General features: G+C 38.9%; 1 protein-coding gene across 1 annotated transcript in view; it reads left to right on the top strand.

Annotated features, from left to right (window-relative positions):
• CARD11 (caspase recruitment domain family, member 11) overlaps positions 1 to 20107 on the top strand; it is a 46732-nt gene that overhangs the window by 1340 nt on the left and 25285 nt on the right. The gene's annotated exons all lie outside the window — the stretch shown is intronic.

Genomic DNA, 20107 nt, shown 5'->3' with positions numbered 1-20107 from the left:
ACACCACAGCTTCCTCTCCACTCACAGACAGCCTACCCTGACTTTGTATATTCTGTCCCTTCTCTTTCTATCATCCCACTCCTTCCTAAATCCTTACCGCAACTCTCAGCCAGGTTTCTCTATCTGTTTTTATCTTGATGTTGCATTCATATTGGGAGGAACTACTGATGCAGATGGTCTTACTCTCTGCTGTCTTAGCATCCCCACTGAGTACCTGTAGGGGAACTGGAGGAAGTATTGCAGTTGCTCAGCTCCTCTTTCCTTTGCAGAAGATGCAGGCTGCAGCAGTGCTTAGTGATGGGACTGAAAGTAGATGAAAAAACAGGAGAGCACAATTCAAAATGTCTCTGGAAAACTGTAAAAATAGTTCTAGTTGATCATAAGCCTTTTTACTAAACTTAATAAAGTTTTAAATTTCCTGCCCCATCGCAGAACTTCTAGTCTGACACTGGTGTTTGTCCTGTTGATTCCCCTGGGATTCCCAGTTTCAGAGGTAGAGGTTCTCAACTGTGATGCTGCAGTGGGAGTAACTTTGCTCCTGGGATGTGGAAATGGGTCATTTCTTTTATACCAGATATATTGGTGAGTCACCAAGATCAGGCATGGCTAAAAACTGCATCCAAGGACAATATCTGGTATTATTCCTTGCTTAAGTTTGTAAGCTTTGAACCAGATATGATAAATAAGTACATTTCTTTGATGAAGCCTTTTAGCCTCACCTTCTTAAGCAGGACAATTGAGACTGAAGGTTTATTTCTAGGGATGTTCTGATGTGGGCTTTTGAATAAGGATCACTTATTAAACTCAGCTGAATTAATAAGAGAATTATTTTGTGGGAGAATTCTCTTAGTGATCTGTTCTGCTCTCTCAAATTGTCCATCTCCTTATGAGTGAAAGGAGCTTAAGTTTTATGTTTGCAATTATAATATATCCTTTCTGATTCAGAGCTAGCAAACTGTGGCCTTTGAGCTGTGAGCATTCTCTTCTGAATACAGAAGCAGGTACATTAAAATATCTTTGTCTTTCGGATCTTGCAAAAAGTCCACAAGCCTAGAACAATAACATACGAGATGTTAATTTTATCCATACAGGTCTAATATGACTCTGTCTTAGTCTGTTACAACTCATCTTGTGATGTGAAAAGTACTTGTGTTCCTTTTAGTCATTCTGCAAAACTTGTATGATGATTTTGTGCTTTGTTTTTTTCAGTATTCTATGCCCCCATTACTGGTTCTTTTTGTAAGGCCTTGATGTCTCCCAGAAATAAATTGGCTCAGACACCATCTCTTCTCTCTCTCTCCCTCCCTCCCTCCTTTTTCTTTTTCATCATGGTAGTTTGCTGTCTGTTGAGTTAAAAATGGGCATTGTCAAAGTTGGGTTGCGACAGTTGTAATGGGACCTGGAGCCAGAAATTCTTTTTTTTGTGTGTGTGTGTGTCTAGTTTCTTGAGTCATGTGTCTGGCAGAGGAGAAATTTCAACTGGAAAGAGCCTGGAAACTTTCCATCCTCCCCAGCAAATTGGTATATTGCGGGGGCCAACCCCACAACAGAAATTCAGAACCGCTTGTTTGACTCCCTGTTCTTATGCGAAGTTACTTCCAATTAGATATAACTCTGAATTAAGAGAAAAATAAACTTTCAACATGGGTGAAATGAGAACCATCTGACTGCATGTATCTGTTAAAATTAAAGGCAATTTGAACCTTCTCTAGAAGGATGCATCCCAAATACCTGGGATATGCTGAAGAAATCTGAATGTGATATACCAAATGACCTTGGTTTATATACTGTTGCTTGGTGAAATTTTTAATCAGATATATGGAATGATCGCTCACAGAGGATATGATTTATAGAGATCCTTATTTGTCCGAATGTTATGCCTATATCATTGAGAGAGAACAAGCTACTCACTCTTTAGCAGATGTCTCAACTCTCTCTTTGATACCGAAATGCATGTTTTATGAAATACTGTTTCACTTAGATGTGGTCATTAAGGGTATGTAACTGATGGTGGAATTTGACCTATGGCAGCTCTCTTTGTCAGTAGCCTCCATAGCAATGTAAACTTAAAAGAACAAGGAATATGGGACCAGGCCTTGTGACTTTCAAGCTGGAGGGTAAAACCGTAAACTTCACCAAGTTTAGTCGAGTTTTGCCACTGATACCAGCAAGAAATTGTTTTTGTCTTGGCTGTTTTGTCACTGCTGTCTGTAGGATTTGCATTCTCAGAACACTGTCCGCTTTGCTGAGAATACAGTATCTGCAGTGAATCTGCAATTCCTTTTTCAGAACAAATGATGGGGTTTTCTCAGGTGTACATGTAATAAGATTCCCCATCTCCTCCCTTCCCCCAAACTCCCTCGTAAGTGCTGCCTTCACCCTCTAGTCTGGGTCAGTTATTTAATGGCAATGAACATTTTCAGGAAGGTAACCTTTCTGCTTGTGATTTGTTCAAGGACTCTGGAATTATAATGGTTGCTGTCAAATGTATATAATTGGTCTCTGTGGCACACATCCAACGAGTGATAAAAGCTTCTTTCTCTCTACTTCTTTGGTCAGTATTCTCTCCGTATATTACCCTCTCATTTTTCCTCCTCTCAGGCAAAAGGAGAATACAGTGCCAGTCTGTTTAAAGTGCAATTTGACAAAACAGCAGATCTGCCATGTACCCTGTTATGGTGTGTCCCAGCTGTGGGCAGTGGATTACTCCTTGGCAGGAGGTTTTCACACTGACTTTAGTTAAACACAAAGGTCTTTTCTGAACTTTGATTTTGAACACCTCTCATCCTTCGTAATCTTCTGCCAAATATTTGGGCTCTAGGCATGGTGATTGTGAGTACCTTGAATTCACATGCTTAGTGATCTACAGGGGGTACATTTAACATTTTACCAGTGGGTAAGGCCTTTGTACTTTTTTATACAAAAGGCAAACACAGAGGGGGGGTTTTCACAGCTCATAAAAGTACATTACTAATAGCACCAAAAGTTGGCAAAGTGTTGTGCATTGTCTGCTATCACTGCTGAACGTGTAGTGAAGAGAATACTCTTCTTATGTTAGTCCTGCAAAACCTATTTTATCTCCAGTGCTGGATGGGGCATTGCTTTCTAATGCTGTCTACTTCAGTGAATCTGTTTAGCAACTCAGGAGGAAAGACAAATTTGTCAAATCTCACTGGAAATCTATAAGAAGTGTCAAACGAAATGCCATAACATTCTGGTTTTGTCAAAAGGATAAATGTGTATACAGCTATGTATGTGATATTATTTGTAGTAATTGTTGCCTCAGTGAATTTGCCTGTGTAGTATTGACGGATATGCTTGTTCTGGTCCCAGAGGCCAGTTTGGCCTTACTGAAAGATACCTGTTATTTGCCCAAGTCTGATAGTCAGCCCTGTTTTTTGTAGTTCAGGGGAGGAATACAGCTTCAGTGTAACCAATGAAAGGATTCCCACTGGCCTCCTGAGCGCTGGTTGTTTGCTGGCAAATTTTCCTCAGGTTGTAACTGAGGCGCTGAAGAGTAAATTTAACACAGGGTTTCTTTTAAAATGGGATAAGGATTTTTTTTTCCATTTGAATGCAGAAAAAGCTGTATGCTAGCAGTACATATATGGTTATCATTAGCAGTTAATGGATTGTTTCCACTTCATTTTTTACAGCTCTATATGTGTATAAACATTTCTAATCTAGCTGTGCCCATACTTGAAATCAGTGTGAGTATGCTTAATAGCTTGTTACACACATTTAATATATTTGAGCACAAAAGTACGTTCCTCCAGGGTTTGAAACACCAATAAAGAAACCTTTCAAATGTTTCCTTCTGTGAATTCTGAATCAGAATTCTGAATCCTGAGCAAACTGGGAAAGCACCCGAAGGTTGCTTCAACTCTTTTTCTAAAGATTACACCAAATATACTTCATTTCTAAGCTACAGTGCAACTGGTGATTGAATCTTTTCTCCTTGATCATGAACTGAAAGATTATCACATTTATAAGATCATTTGAAGGCTTTGGGCTTTTAACATCTCAATTAAAATACCTTTGACATTTACCATTCACTAACCAAACTCGTCTGTTGCATGAAGTCTGTGTTTAAAAGAACATTTCCTCCCTGGATGCAATTTTGCATGGATCCTCTCCAAAGTCTACTGGTGCATCCCAGTCTTTTACAAGAACAAGTCACAGTGTCTATCCAGCAGCTGCTGCCTGCATCTCTATTTCTTGGCTTCTTCTGAAATGTAGAATTATAGAATTGTTTAGGTTGGAAAAGACCCTTAAGATCATCGAGTCCAACCGTTAACCTAACACTACCAAGGCCAACACTAAACTATGTCCCTGAGCACCGCGTCAAGGTACTTGTCATTCCATAGGTTTTTCGTAGTTTATAATGACGTAGTTAGTGACATCATCAAACTTATTTCACTAATGACTTGCACTGACCGAAAATACAAAATTCCATAAACTTTTTCCACCTTCTTTACTGTTGCTGAGCTGATTTTCTCCTGGTAAAAAAAGCCAAGCTTAAGATAAGACTCTTCTCTGCTACTACACTGCTAGTCTTCCTTCACAGTTCCTGCCAAAAGAAGTTAAAATAAGTCACAATATTTAATTGTTCAAGAAGATTTTGGGTGTGTTTCATCCTTCCAGTAACATATTCCTGTATTTCCAGTTACATATTTTTCAGAAAGGCCCAAGGCTAACTAGTTTTGTTGTAGAAAGTTTAATTTCCTTCTGTCTTTTATTCTCTCATTTTTGCAATTTATGCCATAAAAGATATCAATGCGGTATGAAACAAAAAATATTTAAACTTTTGTGTTAGGTCAGAAAAGAGTGTGTTTTTCATCTGCTTTAGTTGTTAGAAAAAAGTGAAGGAGTATTACATTTCCTGTAAGGCTGGAAGCACTGCATCAGTTTTTCTTTTTTTAATCTGCAAGTCTGTGGTCCAAAGGAAAAGTGATACTTGGGCATTTTCATACGGAGTGTTACAATACAGAATGGTGTTTTTGTGACTTGTCCATATCCATAGTGAGAGCAGTATCCAGGCAGTTTTGCTGGATTAAATGCTATTGACACTTCCACTGAATCACTGAACAACTAGGATTGCACACCTGGGATAGTGATGTCTAGCTCAAGAGTTACTTTAGAAGCCATATGAGAATATGATATCAGGACGGACTGAACTTTTTCACCGGCAAAGGACAACTGGAAAATGCTAGGTCTAAGACAGAAATGGTCAGAATTTGAATGCCACTTTGAAGGCTGTGAATCAGCACAGATCTAAGAACAGTTTCTGCACAAAGGGATCGGAACAGTAAAGATAATTTGAACATTCAGCTACTGAGGAAAGAACATGAGAAAAGGCAGAGGGTGGTTTGTTACCGTTATTTTGGTCCTCACGGGACATCCCAAGTGCCCTCTACCTTCAGTCTGACCCGTTTGTCTGACTTGCCTCACTTGTCTTGTTGAATATCTCCTTTCCTCTTCCTCTCTGATTCTGATTACCATCCCATATATGGTAGTGTCATCAGGTGAGTGAAGATAACTAGCAAACTTCTCTCTCTACAGCATGCTTTGGAACTGAAGGTTATCTGTCACCTCTGGTTTGTGACTGATCCTAAGGGAAAAGGAGCAATGCATCAAGCACAGCAAATGAAAGAAAAAAAATCAGAGGGAAGGCAGAGATAGGCCATTTTGCTTTAGCAAGGTTTCTAGACCTCACTGACAAAATCATATTTTCATCTGGGAGATTCTTCCACTTCTTTTCTTTTCTCCTGTGGAGAATGCTTAACGCATACAGCTGGCTATAGTAGTCCAGGTTGTTCGGGTGGTTGTGCTGTGTTTCAGACAATGTGGTCCCAAATTGATCCTCTGGTCCTGCATGTAGAGCTGCTGTAAAGAGTCAGATCAGAGTATCAGACTCTGTGGGCTGTGCAGTGCCACATCCTGGCATTCCATATGATGCTCTACATGTCTAGAAGTGGGTTACTTCCCACCTTCCTCCAGCCCTCATGTGGAGGCACCGAACTCTGTAGTCTCAGACCAGAAATTCGTTCTGCTGTGAATTTGGCCTTACACAAGCCCAAGAGGCGACATGCAGCTGTCTGCTGCCCAAACCAGCAATCCTTGTTTCCTTCAGAGAAAAACATAGTGGATTGAGTAAACACCTTCTGATGGTTGGATCTGGGTTATAAGCCACCAGCTGGACCGTTCTGTCCTGAAAACGAACAGCAACATTTTTGGCCAAGTGCTAAAAGTTTGCATATAAGAATCCAAAAGGAGCATTAGTTATTGCTTTAAACTTGCTTTATTCTTTAAAAATATGCTTTACCAAATTATCCATTTCAGATCCTCAGAATGTGGAATGAGAAAGTTTAATTCCTTTTTTCCTTGCTAGGATGAGTGATGTCAGTAATATTAGAAAGAAACAAAGAGTTATTCCAGAAATTTGAACTAGGGTAAGTCTGATATACAGAGACTGACATCACCACTCCACTGAAGATACCAGGGACTATGCCTATCACTTGTTTGAAGAAAGTTGGTAGTCCTCACTCAGCTCACCTCAACTCTACCATTCACCTCATCACCACAACTGCTAATAAAATGTCCAGTGTTTCCCAGGTCAGTCTTGATGATAACATCTCTGGGTTGTGGCTGTTTGCTATTGCAGGTGAATGATAGTGTAACAGCAACGTAAAATTGTCCTTATGTATATGAAGCTAGGCAAAATAAAAATTGGTAGTGACTTTTGATATTTTTGGCCTTGTATTTTGAGTAAATGTTATCACAGGAGAGAACAAGAGGCAAAATTCTGTTTTTGAAAGACATTGTTTCTTTTCTTTGGAGGACAGATTTCAACTCGCTACAATTAAAACTTTGCCAAATTTTATTTTAAAACTTTCCTGAATTTTATTTTTCTGGTAAGACTTCTATTTCCTAGTGATTAAAAAATTGTTGAATTTGTGGAACGGTACTGGGAAGTATTGTCTGAATGTTGCAGTATCTCTGCTCTTCATTCAGATTCATTGCAACTGCTGACTCACTGCGTTATGTGGGACAACATTCCAAAAATGCTGAACAGCTTCAGCCTCTGAGGCTGTTTATGCATCTAGCAGCAACCCTGCTGAAGACCTGGCTTTGGCCACTTGTTGCTGCGTTTGCACTGCCTTTTGTGCCCTGTTGACACAAGCATTTGCAGAGTAATGTGGTGAGCTGGATGAAGAAACTGATTCAGCTGAAACTTAACCATGCAAAAAATTATTTTTTTTCCGCTGGACCACCTCCTCCCAATGAGAAGCAGGAATGAGCAGCCAGAATTAGGCTAAGGACTCTTATGATTTCTGAAAGTTGCTCAACTCCAAAACTTGTCAGAATTGAATCCTTAATCTCATATCTGTTAATGAGAACATAGGCTCCTGCATATTTTTATCACATTTGAAAACAGGACATAGGTAAATTGGGCTCTTTTTGCAATTTTTACCTTTTTTAAAAAATATATTAAATATATTTTAAAAGGCAAAGAACATGAATACTAGAAAGGTGAAATATCAGTCTTCCTTCTCACAGCTTCCTGACTTTCAAGCAGGCAGGGATACTAGGACAGAAAGGGCTAATTCTAGGGGAGAGAAATGGTCAGGATGTCAAAATGTGGTTCTGCTTCCTTATTTTTACTTTCTCAGAGCCAACAGTTTTCTTGCTGTATGCAAGGCGGAAAATCAAGACAGAATCTAGAAAATGAACTGTTTCTAAAGAGGCTCCTTGCTGCTTTTCATCAGAATATAGACTGCCACTTCAACTAGGAGGCTTTCAGATGAGAGGTGGAGGGAAATGCTCTCTCTAGGTATAGCAGGGCAGCTGATCGTCAGAACCTGTAGGCTGTGCCCTGGCTTTTGGCAACGCGGGTACATGAGTATCATTTACCCATTCTGTCTGCTTATCCTTACAGCTAGTATGAAAATGGTGTTGTACTCATTGGCGGCTGCCCTGAAAAACGAACAGTACTTTTTAAAGCATTACGAGATCGTCAGGAGAAAATGAGTCTGACAGCATCCAGGAAAGCTTCACTGTCCCTGAATTGCTCCTGCCTTACTACATGGAACATTGCTTGATGTATAACTCCTGATTTCCATTACTGATAATGAAGAAGAGCTGGTTTTGTCACGCTGCAAAGCAGTAAACTTTTATAATGCTGCAACCACATTCTTGGATGTTTCCAGATTTCAAGTCACATCAGAGAGTGTACAAGAATTAAAAAGTTGCCCACCCATGAGTAACCAGGACCAGCACTAATAAAGCCCTTTTTACCCTGGTGAATGTTGTCACGGAGAGCAACCAAGGGGCATGCCCACACACAGAATTACTCCAAAAGCTTTTCTAGCAATCCAGGAATTATTAATAATTACTCGCTCTCAGGACAGGTCCTGTAAACACTTCCTCCCACACTAATTTGCTATGAACAATTTCAGTGTGAGTGTAAGGAGAAAGTACAGCTTTGTGGTTACTGTAGTTCATCAGCCCTTTCAGAACTCTCCCACGGCACTTGCCCACTTCTCACTGAGTCCTCTCTCCTGTGATGTTCTGTATTTTCTGCTCCCTCACCGAGGCACCTCGAGGAGCAGCTGCAGAAGGACGCCTGTCCCTGCCTTCACCCCAGGTTACCATCTGTGTTGCTCTGCAGGGAAACGTGCTCATGTAACCCTCCCGTAATCACACAGGCACGGGTGGGCAAAGGCAGATCAAGAGCTCTTGTCCTCTCAAGAACTCTGGAGAGAAGATGGTGAAGGTAGCTCACAGCAGACAGAATTTCACCCAGTAATGCCAACATCAGTGCTGATGTCAGCCTAGGACATACCTTCTAAGAATGCTAATAATGAAAAGGCTGGACACATTTCCTATTTTAAAGAGGCTTTTTAAATTCTCCATATGCTTCCTTTAAAAAAAATTCCTTTAATCTTTTTGATGTTTGCAGTACCCTGGAGAATAATATGAGTTCTTTTCTCAGTTGATGAGTGTATTGCTTTTATAGGATTTGAAACACTTACTGACCTGGGTAGCTTATGACAAAATAGGATTTTCAATTCAGATCCGACCTGCTCTATCTTGCTTCTGTTTCCAATCCAGAGTGAACCTTATCTGTTGTTATTTTGTATTTCGCATGATGCTATATATCATGCTAGAGTAATTACTGCCACAGAAGATAGAAGGGCCTTGCCATGAAAGTACAAAACATGAACACAGCACATAATTCTTAAAAGATCTGAAACCTGAGTGGAGGAAAGCAGGAGTTAAACTGGCTCCTGCATAACAGTTGTTTTGTTTTACGCTTGATGTTCCATCCCTGTGCCTAATTCCTCAGTCTCATCTTCCGTGGTGACTTCGTTAGCAATGAGATGCTAATTAAATTTCATATTTATGATTAGAAAATAAAATCATTGGACCTTTTTTAAATAGATTTTTATGAGTTTTGGCTCAGTTAGCTGAGTCAGCAGTATAGATTCTGCAAGGCTGAACTTACCGGCTTTGAAAAAAAAAGATAAATAGGGCAAATAGCAATGGAAGGAGAGCCTAATCTAAAACCTCCTATAGTTTCTACACCGTATTAGTTTTTGAGCATAAGAAAAAGAATTTTGTTTTTGTTCCTCATAGAAAGAAATATTGTTAGTCATGTAGAAAGAACCCTTCTTTTATTATGTCTCAGAGGGTTCAAAGCTTAAAATTTCATCTAATTCTTAAAATCTCAATTGTAGTTGGAGACAATATGCTGAAACAAGATTGATGCATCAGCAGCGTTCACCGTCACCTGTTAGCTAGCAAAATATTTATTTCATGGATTCAGAAGGGTTAGAATTAACACAGGTAAGCACTGACACACAGTGTCTGCCCTCTTCCCTGTGGAATGTGTACCATTGAAGAGTTCATACAATACTGGAGAGTCAGAACTACTTAAATACTGCTGCCAGCCAGATTTATAGGTGCCATACAGAGCAGTTTCTTATTCATGTAAAAATTAGCACCTCACAAAGCTTTAAAGGCCCATTTTTCAAATACTTAGCATTTGAAGAATGTTCCAGTTGTGAAAAGATTTTTGAAAGAGCTCTGCTTCAATTTAAGCGTGTAAGAAAGACCTGATTTTTAAAAGTGCTTAACACTCAGCAGCTCTGTGATTCATAACGCTATCTTATCCTACACTCTGAGGCAAGTCTTGCAAAAATCTGGCCATTTATTTTGATGCCTAAATGCCACCTACGTTCTTTGAAAATCTGACCCTAATTACAAGTTGTGCCCTTGAGTAGGAATGAGAAATGGGGGAAATCAATCCTCAAGTGTGGGAGCCATTTGCTAGTGCTCATATTGCATGTAACCTTACTTCATACACAAGTACAACACTGCATTTAAAACAATGGCTTTTCTGCACATTCTGCAAATGCTTTTTTGTTAGCTTGTGGTACTTTACTCTACGAGGTACAGTTAATGCAGATAGCACATACAGAATTGTTATGCTTCTAGGCATAAGTTAGGAGAATAAAACCAAACTTCCACTGACTTTTAGTTGGTTACCACCCTTTGTACTGTTAAACATCTTCTCCTAAAGATCAGGATTTGGGTGCATAGAATCCTGCAAATCTTGCTTTTGTAATATTGTTTGTAGATGCTGTTGTAACAGCAGCTGCCTGTGCTTAAAGACTGGGATGCTCACAGATGGAGTGTAATTCTGGCATCACTTTACAGTTGCTTTTTTCACAAATATTTATTTCCACAGTCAGCAGAGAATTCAATAAAATTCTCATACTTCTTCTTATGTTGACTCATTCTCAAGAACCACACCCGGGTGAAGACGGATAGCCAGATTTCTTGCTATATTAGTACTTTGCCTCTTTGGTCTTTTCAAAAAATACTTGTTAACCATGAACTGAACTGGCCAGAGTTTCCCGATGAGACCAGGGTTTAGTCTCTTCCAATGGTTAGTTAATTCTTCTGGGATAAAGCTTTCCACATGAAAGCTTTACAGCATTTTATTCTGTATAATCAGAGCAGTTGACTTAGTTATGGAGAAAGCAACAGAAGATACTTGATTCCTTCTTGCAATGCTTTGAAGGTAGGAAATATAGAATTGCCAAGAATTTGGTATTATCTCTTCCCCAAGAGGTTACCACTTACAGAAATAAAGTACAGTCCCGTTAAGTAAAGAATCTGACAATTTTTGCTTTAAATTTCTATGGAAGTGACTTAAAGGAGCCCTTCTGCAGGATGGAAAGTGAACTGCCTCTCTGTTTCCCAGAGACTGCTTTCCTGCTTTTAATTGCAGGCCTTCCAGTGAGGCTTCTTTGGTGACATAGGATTGTTAATAAACCCCAGCCGTAGTATCTGCAGGAAAGGAGGACCTGTTTGAGGTACTCCTCAGGTCTTTCCTGCTCCATCCGTAGCGCGCAGCTCTCTGTGGCTATGAGAACACTTCCTCTAAGACTTTCCTCTGTAATGGTGTCGTATTTGAAAGTTACCCACAGCCTCTGTTCAGAAGAAAAGGGAAGTAAGGCAGCCCCCAGCACCTTTCTATCTACTATATATAGACAGTGAGTTTGAGAGAGAGGATGGTGGGTGTATGTTTCCGGAGCTACGTGACACAGTCCTGCGACACTGGTACAAGAAGAGAGAGGACACAGAGCAAGAAAAAGAGGAGGTGGCCAGAAAGCTTAAGTGGGAAAAATCTATTCATAAAACAAGTACAACCATTTCCATGTAAAAGGAGAATTCTAATTTCCAGCAGTAAAATAGCAAGCTCCTCCTGATTCCTGGTGAGGTTTTGTCCTTCCTAGGCCAGGCTGCTTGTGATCTATTGTAGACTTTTTCTTGTCAAATGGCATCCAGTTGTCTTCTGTGTGTTTTGTGCTCTGCTGGCTGAGACGTTAACGCAGCTTTAAGCAAGCTTACAAGGATAGAAGATTTTGTCAATGAGCAGAACATCAAGGACTATGACAGTCTGTGACTAGGAGTGAAGCTTACTTCTTCCAGTGACTTTGAGGTGGAAAGACTACAGGTATTTGTTATGCAAGGCATGTATGTCATTCTTCAGGCCACAGACAAACTACCTGTGCAAGACAGCAGTCTGTTCTCTAACATTAGGGTCTATTTTAAAGTAATAGTTACAAAGAGGTCACAAAATGGAATAAGGAATACATACCTGTTCTATCCATGTGAAGTTGTGTGTTTACATAAAATGAACAAAATGTATATGTGAATCATAGCAGCCATCACCCTTGGGAGACTGGACAGTGTATGATCCAACAGAATATATTGTTAGCAATTAAGAGCTAAACGTGAATGGATAAGTCTTCACAGAGCTAGATGGGGAGCTATTATACCTTTGCACAGTGCATTTAAGATATTTAACTGAATCGTATTTTCATCACAGTCAGTGCATGCTGCTATTATAATGCAGTAAACAATTTGCATGTGGGTTATTTTTCATGTGTTTGGAGTAGTATTGTTTGTTAAGATTGATCTTTATAGAAGGGTTATGAGAGTTGGCTTCTTATTTGTTCATTCTTTGTATTTTGTGTATTTTGACTAACTGTAGGATTCTTAATGTAGGGTTCTGTCTTATTTTCCTGCCATGTTATAAAGCCTGCTATATGAAATACTATTTTCAAACTTTGTTGGGCCGTGGTGAGTTACAGTGAGATTATCTGACAGTATTCAAGATTGGAGTGTAACCTTTTCTGTTGTAAGAATAGCCTACGCATTTACTGTCAGTTGTTGCTGAATTTGGAGATTGTTAAACTAGAGTGCAGTCCTCCCATCTAATGTGTTCTGCAATATCCTTTGTTTGCGGATGAGAGTATCACCTACAAGGAATCATTTTCTGACTGCATAGAAGATGTTCTTCTCTGAGTGGTTTTTGTTATTTTTTTAAACTTGCGTAAAGTAAGAGTTTGTAGAAAGTGTAAATTTTTTTAATAAACAGACTAAGTATCAGTTTTGTATGGCAAAGCTACACTTTTTTCTCTTTTCCTGTTTTATGTGACTCGTTATATTAATAGAAGTGAAGTGTTAGTAACACCAACGAGAATCAGGCTATCTGTGCAAGGGTTATGCAAGTTTCGTATGTGTGTATGTATCAGCTAATGATTCTTTGTCCTTACCAGGTTCTTATGTAGCTCAGTCTATGCAAATCCCTCATGAACACCGGCTCTCTGTACCAAAGAATGTGCTGGTTTTTGTAATGTAAGCACACATTTACTGGGACCTAACCTACGATCATCAAACTCATTTGCATGTTTGGGCAACTTGAATTTTTAATGCCGGACTCCTCCTAATCACACAGGACTGTACGTTTGCCCCCAGCTGTGCCTCCTCCTTCTCCTAAGCTAGTGAGAATCTCATTATCAATTGTAAAAACAGAATGAGTCAGTCTCAAGAAAAAATTAACCTGGGACCTAGTAATGACTTCTGAAGCATTTGTTGGACCAGCATTCTCATGAGCTGTTGGCAGCCTGAGGATGACAGCTTCTTTTTTAGATCTTGGCTTTTAGCACAGATTAGTTGAAAGGAAATGCTGGTGTCAGTAGCTAATGCTGCACTCAAGAAAAAAAAGGCCAGCTATATAAACATATTTGTACTACATTAGCACAGTGATTTCTGTTGTCCTCCTCATCATCATGCATAACAGGATGGAGGATGTGTAGATTAAAGCATTTAGTAAATGTCAGGCTTTCAGCTCTCCACTGCTACTTTGCAAATCTTTTCAAATAGATGCACTAAATTCCTGTGGTAAATGTTTATTTAAATTATTGTGCCATTATCTTGATTTGCATGCTCAGAACTAGCGCTAACTTCTGATGTGTCAGGATCTGTGGCAGGGCCTTCCCTATTTATCCCTTCATTTGCTTTGCACCCCGCGTTGCTTCCCTTTGCCTTTACTAAGGTCTTTCCTGTTCTCATCTCTGTCTTACTTCTGTTCCTCACTTTCATTTCTGTTGAGTTCCTCTTTCTCTAACTTTCTTTTTCTTTTCCTGTTCCTTTTTTATATTTCCTTTTCCCTTGACCTCACCATTTTTCATCCCCAAACCTCATCTTCCTCTCTCCTCTTCAGTTTTTTTTCTCCATTTCTGAAATCTGGGTATCAGATTCTTAAACAGTGTGGGAGAACAGAATAATATCCATCTAATCACCAGTGCAGGCATTGCCATCTGAAGGGACAAATCTCTCTCCGTTGACCCTAGAGGGCACCTAAGCGGTGGCCAGAAACCAATCTTTAGAGGGCATTCTAAAGCAGAAGTATACAATGGTGGAATGAAGTTTTGAACAGACCACTTTCCATTCACTAGAGAGGAACTAGATTTCTAAGTTAAACTAGATGCCTAATTCAAATTAGTGAGATGAATCCACCCTCTAAATTTGCTTCTCTATCAGTAGTGCTTAGACGGTATGTTACTGAGGGAGCGAGAAGCATCTTCACTATATGTAGAAAATAGTGACCCATAGAAAAATGACAGAGTCGTCAAAACATCATTTAAGCTATTTGTACAGGAGGATTTTTCCATTTTCTTTGTTTATTATTGGTAATATATGTTCTACAACCAAATCTGATTGGGTGTTGCATGTTCGAGGTAGCATAATCTGCTGTTGGTTTGCTATTGAGACAAAATTAGTCATTTCCTTCCTGTGTGATAAGATGATAAGAGCTCTGAAGTTCTAAAGCTGGCAGACTTGAGGAAGATGTAGACTTTAGATATTCTCACCAGATGGAGTACAAAATGGGAAAGCATAGATCTCAGCCTTTTATGAAACAGAGATCATTACAGGATCCTAATAAGTATTACTGCACTGATTAAGGTCTTTTGCAACAATATTTCATTGGGCAGAACAACATTTTTAATGTGTAAATAGTTTTTTCCTCCAGAAAGTGATAGGTATTTTATAGAATTTCATACGCAATTTCAAAAGCAGACAAAAGCTAAATGTAATAACTGTGGAATTCAGTGCAAGGATTGTTCAGCTCTTAAGCAATATTATCCTGCAATATTGAAAAACTTGTGTGTCTTTGTTGCATAGCGTTTTCTGGTTTAGGTGATACTAAGCAAACTGTTGGGTGTGCTGACTAACAATACTAATAATTGGTCCGTGCTTTATGTATGCATTACCCTTTCTTTTTTTCTCAGATGGAGTTTTATATGGATCTGTTCTTAGGAGAGTAAATAAAGGCAAAGGAAGAGATAATTAAAGAGAGTTCCTATAGTATTAATTCTTCTGGCCTTCTTCTGTTAGGACAGGAATAGTGATTAGAGACAAATCTCTGATTTATTCTGTTGCTTTCTTCTTTTTCATACAGCAGAGGTACTGAATAAGAGTAACATGATAGAATTCTTCATTTCTTTTTCTCTCACTCGGTTTTTGAGCTAACAGTTATGAAAATGAGGGGAATTTTCTTTCCCTGTTCTGCTTGTAGAATCAAGATGAATATGCCTCCAGAGCTCTTTGAACCAGCTAGGGAGTTTGTTTTGGTTACCTCTGTCTCTCTTCTGTTCAGGAAATGGGAGTAGTATTTATGACTATAGCTATTATCTGGCTTCACTGAAGATCTAGCTTCACCTCACTGAAGCCTTGCAAGTCTGCTACTGTTTGGGATTTTTTTTGTAGGTTGTGTGTAACAGGAAGATTGACTCAATGGAATTGAACAGAATACTTTGTGTGAAAATAATCCTATTTTGTGTTTAAAGCTTCCTGCTCTTCTATTACTTCGGTATCTCTTATTCTGTATTTTTCTTTTGTATTTTGTTGAAACTGTGGTGTTCAGTAAGCTGGTTGAATCTTTTATATACAGAGGGAGGGGGTTCTGATAGATACAGAATGGTTCTTTCCATATACAGCCACTGTGACCTAAAACAGAAATACAGCCCAGTCCATTCAACAGTGCTGCTGGCTTCAGAAAGTATTCTAAGGCCTGCAACATTTGAAGTAATAAAACTGCACTAAGAATAAATGTTTTTCTAGGGCCTTCCTATCTTGCTGGTTCCAAGTGCTTTGCAGTCACTAATTAACTAGTCCTACCTTGTCATAAAAATACTTCTTACCAGCCTTGTTTTCAGGAGGGGACACTGAGGTAGAAAGAATGAATATAAAGTGCACATTTTAAGGGCAGATGAAGACACAGTCTCCTCTCCTTCGGGAGTCCAGATGCAGGCACCTGTATGGAAAAAATTCGCAAGTATAGCTAAGCAATGCTATATAGCTTAATCAATGTTTAAGCCTTTTAAAAGCGGTTTTCAGTACCATAGAACAACCAGCAGTGCAGCCAACATAATTGGAAACTGCTGGTATTCAGCATTTCAGAAAGCCAGGAGTGCAAATAGACCTCTCCTGTCCTTAAGCAAAGGAATATAATTTCCTTATCACACCTTAAACTGTGACTTTCCTCCAAAATTAGAAATAGCTCTAAATCCCTTTGTGGTTTTGTGGTTCTCTGATAGTGCAAATCTGCAAATATCCATACAAGCAGCTTTTGAGAAAATCAACCTGTTGTTATACTTTATCATGTGAGGTGCTATACAAACTTGAGGGAGAAAGGGTATTGCCCCATGAAATTGAGATAGGCATAGAAAGAGGATGTAATACAATACCCTCAAAACATTGAGGATAATTATATACACAGTTTTAAAGTGCTATTTTCATCTTTATTTTCACTTTAGAGTATGATAATTTATATGTAATCTTTTTCTGGTTTATATACACATATTTAGTATTTAACCTAAACGTCTGTTATTCTTAACTTATAATTTGCACAAATATTTTGTATGTTGTGGTTTCTTTTTAAATACTGACAGTCTGTGAACATCTGTGGCAAATGCAGAAGTCCAAAACATTAAAATAGATCAGCTCTTCCAAAAAAACTTCCTCCTGCTTCTCAGTATGAGGACAATACCCTTTTCTCATATTTCACAAAGGAGATATCAAGAAATCAGAAAACGTAGCTGAAGCCTGCATTTGCAGTCTGTTACATACTGATTTCTCAGTATCAACAGGCTGACAAGAATTCAGAGCAAGGGGATGCAAATAATTAAACGGCTGAAGGGTTAATTTCTGCACCATCATGAAATGAATCACAAAAAATGAAGCTTTAGATGTGACCTGATGATAAGCACTTTACAGAACCCCTGGTTCTGAAGCCTGCAGGCTTTATTCCCTTGATCAGTGGAGAGTGTCACTGACATATGAAAGTGTGGAGTCTGAGTGAGAACAGGGAACAGCTTTAACTGCAAGGTGATTTGTTCAGTTGAAAAATATAACAAAAAAATAGCAAACACATAGAAAGATTCATTTGTGTGTAACAGCCAAGAGAAGGATAGTCCCTGAGAGAGAAAAGGAGATGAGAGGAATAGAGTGTTTCTGTTAATGTAAAAAGGGATTCTCTTTTATTTGTCTGCATCTGCAGAGATCTTTGAAATGGATGGGACTAGCTGAGATTATTACTGGATTAAGATCTCCTGCAGTTAAAAGCTATTTTGTATACCAACTACTGAAAGGAGCAGCAGGAGAGCAATTTTTTAACTGCTGTGGTGATTCTTGTTTCTTTTGGGTTAATGTCTTGAAGTCAGTCCAAGTCTGTGACTTCACACCTGTGATTTGTAATGGATGCCATAGTATTTCTGTGACATATCACAACTTCTGAATCTGTTAGGTTACAGCTCAAGAGGTGTTGGAATCAGAAACTAGATAATGGTAATAAAGATCAGATTAAATAAGTGATTACACATCTGAAAACATTTTAAATCTGTCATTTTTAATTTTACAAGTGAAATCAACTTTTCTGCGATATCATCACAGGAAGGAAGGACAGAAATGGGGAATAAGGTCTTTTAAATACCTAGAAAATGCAAGTGCTGCTGAAAATCTTCTAAGATTAAAGCCACTAATATAATACCTTTATTGGCTTCCCACTGACTTTCAGTTGTCACATCTGTTTTTTGACCAGCACACCAAAATTTCAACCGATCACAAGCATTTTATTTCTTATTCAACATTATATTAAATACTAAATCAAAGAAATATTTGCTTACTAGAAGGGTGCTGTACTAATATCAGCTGTCCATTGCTATTATCTCTGGAATAGCTCCACAAGACAGTGGAGTTATTGGGGGTTATACTCTTAGACCAATCTGGCCAAAGAAACACAATAAAGGCAACACGTCAAGCTCTAGGAAAGAGGGGAGTGCTACCCGCTATGCAGCAGTAATCCCTGAGAGGTGATGAACAGCACAGTGAGTTAGGAGAGAGCTTAGCTGTGCTCCTGGTATGGCATTTCCAAGGTGGAAATCCAAAGAAGAAAGCAAAACGAAGATTCTGAAATTCCCACATGGCAGTGAGGGACCACTCCACTAAATGCTGTTTCTAGGGGCTTGCTCCTGACAGTAGACTGTGTTTAACAGGAGTTTGCTACCAGAAATCTCCTTTTAAAATTCTTAGCCACTCATGCAATATACTTATTACTTTCCCATTAAACATTATGTCCCCAAAATAACAGTATGGATGTATTATGGCCATACACAAGGGACTATTTGATAAAGGTATTTTTAATGTCAGGTGAAAAAATGTGTTCATGTTGAGAATTACACTGATGAGTGAACTCTTCTTTGAATCATATAATGGAGAAATCCCTTACTAATGTCCTGAGGGAACTGCTGACAGTGTGTAATAATTTCTGGTTCGGTGCAGCAGATTACAAGATACCTTGCATTTTATGAAATTCAGGCACATGCTTCTTTTGCACTCTGAGTCCATCTGTGAGCTTCCTGGTACGCTCCCCAAAATTAAAGGGCCTGCAACACAGCTTTTTTTAGATGCAATAGATAGCTGTGGCTGTAAGATTACTAAGGTAGTGTGTGACCTTCTGCTTTATTGCCTTCTGCTCCCAAAAGTTCAGCTTCTCCAATTATGTAGTGTTTGTTAAATTCACCTTTGAAGTGAAATACAGTTATTTCCAGAATACGTGGTGGAGAGTAAGGTTCATGAGAATGTATGTGTACTTCAGATGAAGCTATTTCACCTTTAGCATTCCTCCTACTGCTACCTACTTTATATAGCTTTTTCTATTGTTTTACCTTTATACTGTTCATTACTGCAGTGTCATCTTTACCACATGTAAATACTGGCATTCAGTAAGAATTTTCATCCAACTTGTGAGGAGTTCATAAGACCAGATGAGAGATTTTCCCATAACTACAGCTATGCCCCCACGATTCTGGATCCCGTTGAGCAGACCCAGTCCTCCTTGCCCTCTGAGGACTGTTATCTCTCCCAACCCATTTAATAGCAGTCACTGGAGTAATGAATTTTACATGCAAGCAGCAGAGCAAATGCCAAATAAGTGGTTCCTAAGATGTGAAACTACAAAGAAAAGAACTCTGAGAGAGCTACTGGAGTACAGGAGAAAACAAAATCCCTGGCAATACTCTCCTAACCTGTCCATAGTATGAGGAACCCATCAACATTTTTCTCATAGAGTTGTTGAACCCCAGTCTAGGATTTTGGACAATTTGGGAAGGCCTTTGAAAGCATCAAGCAAAAACCATGCATTTTTGTAGGACTATTTAATATTTCATTATGATAGAACAGTGACAAACACATTATTTAGCAGATTAGCACTTTTGTTTTCAGTTTTCAAAATGAGGAGTTAATAGCCTCTGGTTATACAGATTAATAGCTGGTTTTGCCCAGTGATGTTCAGTGTAACACAGGCTGCTTTGCAGTTCCTAAAGTTGGAAGCTGAGGAAATTATAACACAATGGAGAGAATTCTTCTGGTCCAAGAAAAACATGTTGCTTTTGAGGTCTTCAGTTACTGATTACCAGCAAAGTCTCATAAAGCACAGCTCTCATCTCACATGACCCGAGAACTGCATGTTCTTTAACCATGGTCTCTGATGGGGTAAAATAACTCTTGAAATAGAAGGTTATTTCCCTTGTGCCACCTGGTTCACAAGATCTTGAGAAAGCTAGAATGCAAAATTAAGACTTGTTTCAAAGGTTAACATTTATTACAAAATTAAGAAGGAAAGATTTTTACGAAGTTTCTTTATTCTTTAGCACGAGTTTTCTCACCTCATTGTTGCCTGCCTTGT

Source organism: Haliaeetus leucocephalus, unplaced genomic scaffold (genome assembly GCF_000737465.1).
Source record: "Haliaeetus leucocephalus isolate CR32 unplaced genomic scaffold, Haliaeetus_leucocephalus-4.0 Scaffold295, whole genome shotgun sequence".
Lineage (NCBI taxonomy): Eukaryota > Metazoa > Chordata > Aves > Accipitriformes > Accipitridae > Haliaeetus > Haliaeetus leucocephalus.
The sequence above is the reverse complement of the archived record's forward strand: the minus strand, read 5'-3'. Positions and strand labels throughout refer to the sequence as shown.